General features: G+C 40.7%; 1 protein-coding gene across 5 annotated transcripts in view; it reads right to left on the bottom strand.

Moving 5' to 3' along the window:
• Positions 1 to 484: 484 nt before the first annotated feature.
• CCNT2 (cyclin T2) overlaps positions 485 to 4,010 on the bottom strand; it is a 25,705-nt gene continuing 22,179 nt past the window's right edge. For 4 of the 5 annotated variants that reach the window (XM_041405929.1, XM_041405944.1, XM_041405958.1 and 1 more), the window contains one exon: positions 2,676 to 4,010. This exon is cut by the window's right edge. The gene's annotated coding sequence lies outside the window, so the exon portion shown is untranslated. Of the gene's footprint in view, positions 752 to 2,675 lie in introns of those variants that run through there. The other variant, XM_041405936.1, reaches the window with a different exon arrangement.

Genomic DNA, 4,010 nt, shown 5'->3' with positions numbered 1-4,010 from the left:
AGAGCCCCTCTGCACTCCAATGGTCTTCACACTTAGTAAAACTAGCTACTACTGACTGGAAAAAATTAAATAAAATCTAAAAAGCATTGTTGAGTATTAATAAAGCAAAACAAGCAGGTGTTAGTATTTAGAATGTCCTTTTGTTGGTAAGGCTTCTTCCTATCAAAATGGGGTAAATCTTTAGCCTTTGTGAGCACCCAGGCTCCAGAAAGAGAGGCAGTAAAACTCCACCCTGCAACAGTTCAGAGCTGAGCTCTCAAGAATCTAAGACACTGACTTCAGTGATGTAATGTGAACATTAGATAAGCAACTTTCCTCAGAGTGCTAAATATCTTAGTTACTTAAATAGCTTTCAAACTTTATTTTATTCCTGTAGTCAGTCTCCCGACTTCAGGGAGCTAAATCTAAACTTTATAAAAGCAAAGAGAAATCAGTACTTCTAGCAAAATTCTTTATTAATACTTCCTGTAGGTATAATGTCACATAACAATGACAGAACATTATGCCAGTATAAGAGAAATCCTAACATCACAGTAATCTTCAAAGTTCAAGCAGTTAACAGTCCTTTTTTGAGGAATATCGATTAGCGCTCATGCCAGACATCCATGGCAACATCATGTTAAAGTATCTTCACGTTAAGGTACCTTGGAGAATAAAGGCAGGAGCCTGGGCATGTGAGCTCTACTGGGATGTACATAATTCCATGATGGGTACTAATTCTTCTCAGATTAAGGTAGAGTCTTCAACAAAGCTGCAAAGTAAATATGAGGGTTTATTTAGCATGGAGTGAAACTGAGATGAGAGTCATAAGCAAGGAAAGAATGGGAATGCTCTAGAATATATTTTTAATTTAAAAAAGGTCAGCATTACAAACCCTCTTATGCACATCTTACAAACTAACATCTCCTATTAGACTTCTCCAATATTAAGGTTACCAGTTATTGGCAATTTGTCACGTTAAATCCAGTTAATTACACTGAAAATAGTCATTAGAGGTTTGTAAAACTTGAACCCGAGTTTTTAATCAAAATGTGACAGCACATTTTTGCTTTTGTTTAACCAGACTTCGAGAACAAGGTGTCAGTTTAAGGCCAGCACTTGCAACAAAGGTATTTCAGTTTAATCAGAGCTGTGCTTGCAGCAGAGCTCAGGGCCCAGCTCAGCTAAACCAAGCCCTGTGTCAATGTGGGGAGCCTTGGGTTGCTTTGCTGAGCCAGTCTGCTGGAGCAGCCTAGAAACAAGTCTAATTTTGCATATTTCTTACTTGATGAGATCAGGGATTTCCACACCAAAATCCACGTGCCTAATTCCAGGTATCCAATGCACGGGGAAAGGGTGTGAAATCCTGAAAACCGGATTTTTTTCATGAGCCTGAGCTACTCAGTGAGCGGGATCACACTTTGCTTCATTATTTACAGTGTTGGAGCAGGGCAAGCTTTGCTGGTTTAAAGGCTACAGCCCTCCTTTCTGAAACCAGTAGGGACCCGTTACAGTGCATGCAGCCTGCCGAGCACTTGCTGTGACTGCAGGTTTCCTCGATTTGGAGCAGCTGCAGACGCAGCCCTGTCACTGCAGGGGCAGCCGCTGTTTCTCCCACAGGAACGGGAGCCGTGGCTCCCGGCTCAGCAGGGCGGGGCCACAGGCAGGCCGACCCAGCTGTTACACTGCGCTTGAACTGCTACCAGCTGTGGCATGTAAAAATTTGCATCTAAAAATGCACACATCTACCTGGCTTTCCAAGGAAGCAGAGCCTGGTCCCCGGAAACACAAGGGTCTCTTGAGATTATTTGGGTTCACTGGGAATTTTTATAGCACTCCTATCAAACCTCTGGTGCTTGCACACAGGCAAAGAACCAGAGTTCTCCCAAGGAAGGGCCCCCAGGACATGCTCCAGTGCCTTCCCTCTCCTATTTCTCCCTTCCCACAAGGACCTGCACCACGGCACAGCTAAGGAATTTTAGAGGTGTTGTCAAAGAACACAGTGTCTGAACTGTGGCAATACCAATGTTGCTGTTACAAGTGCACGAATACAGGGGCATCAAACCCAAGCACTGAGTATCAAGGTTATAAATTTACTTTGGATTTGTTATATCCATTTCAGGAGCCAGAAAACAGTCACTGCCAGTAGCAATGGGAGAGAAGACTCCTGGCACTAATTATCTCTTTAAGGAGTTAAGCCTTTCAGAGAAAGGAGGAATTAACTAGCTAGTTCAGTCTGGTATAACTTCTAAGGCTCAAGACAAATCTCTACAACTGATTATGTTTAGGTGCATTTACATCAAATTAAAGAAAGCAAACAAAGTAGTTGCCCAATCACCTTCCCTGCAAAACAAGGACTGGGAAGCCTTCCCCTAAGGTCTAAGAAAGAATGCCACCCACCCCCTCACTGCTAAAAGGAGAAACAATACTGAAAAACCCCTCCACCATCACACTGTTACTACCATGCACAGGCTCTGCCCATTAAGTACAGAGAAAGAGCAGCTTAAGGTAGCACAAAATATCTAGAATTTGCTTTTCAGTGTAATGGAAATAAAGGGAACAATTAAGACTTCAGACTTTGCAGCATTCCGTTATTTGAGTGATTTGATGACAACTAGCAATGTTTTGCCAATAACTGAAAGAGGATCTTAGTGTTTATTAATGAAGTTGGAAAAATTAAACATAGGAAAATGGGATCATTTCTGCACAGTAGAGGTGAGGTAGGGAATTTTATTGAAAATACTTTTTTTTTTTTACAAGTTCTTAGAAATAAACTTTTCTAATCTCACACAAACAGCTGTACCTCAAAAATTCAACTAAGCTATTATGAAACATTTATATTTACAGTTAGCCAAAAGAATATACAGAACTGCCATGTTATGCAAATAGCCAATACCAGCTCACAGTGAGATACATCACCCCAGCATTCCCACCATCAGGAAGATTCAACACACGAAAGAATCTCACTATTCTACAAACCTCATTGCACAAAGAGGGAAGATTTTTAATAGTGTTGTAGCAAGGTCTCCACTACAGCATCATTTTACAAATTACATAATTCATGTACTCAAATTTGTAACAAAAATCTGTAATAAGTGATGAACAAAGTAAGAGTGTTGACTATGAGCCTTTTATTGCATTTATTCCGTCATTCACGTGAGGCCAATGCCGATCCCAACAGTTTTCATTCATTTCCAACACCTCTGCCAGGCTGCAGTTCACACCATTCACTAATTTACAGTGGGTTTCAGTCAGCAAAAACTAGTGGCACCTGATTGCATCCCCTCTCCCTCCCTCTCAGTCCAGGATCACCACATGGAACTCAGACACAAACACACAGACAGTTTTACCTATTTACAATTACATTGAAAGCCAAACCCCACGAGTTTTATGGACATCCTTTACAGAGAAACCAAAACCCACTGTTTGGATCTCAATGTAACATAGCAACATTTTGTCCACCACATTTCACAACTTCCCAGAATCAAAACAGGTAACAGATTTTTTGTAACAGCACCATAGGAGGAAGGCCTATGCTCTTTTCCAAGGTATATTAGACAGGCACTAGTTACCATCCAGACATTTGAACTCCAGGTTGTGACAGCAACTGCTATATTTACAGTACAATATATTGCTTATCCAGAGTGGCTGTATAAGATGCATTTCCTGGCACAATTATTCAAACAGACACAAAAAGAAAGTACTGTAGTGCTTCAAAGACAAAGACAGTTTCCTGCTATTTCATGAGTCTGCCCAGGCTCTAGTTTAGGACAGCATATAATGCAGATGACACTGGTTACAAATCAGACCCAAGAGCAGCACTGAGATGGAAAGGAAAGGGACTAGAAAAGGATAGAAAATATTCAACAATGCAGAAGTTTGTAACAAGAAGTTACATCCCGAATGTAGAAAAATAACCAATTCAGGAGGGATAAGACAGCTTTGGACTTTGTACATGGGCCTTGACTTACACTAAGATATAGCAGAAAATGCAATCAGGTTTCCATTTAAATATTCCTTAAGTGTAAAAA

The sequence above is a fragment of the Onychostruthus taczanowskii genome, unplaced genomic scaffold, assembly GCF_017590055.1.
Source record: "Onychostruthus taczanowskii isolate IOZ18803 unplaced genomic scaffold, ASM1759005v1 scaffold10, whole genome shotgun sequence".
Lineage (NCBI taxonomy): Eukaryota > Metazoa > Chordata > Aves > Passeriformes > Passeridae > Onychostruthus > Onychostruthus taczanowskii.
The sequence above is the reverse complement of the archived record's forward strand: the minus strand, read 5'-3'. Positions and strand labels throughout refer to the sequence as shown.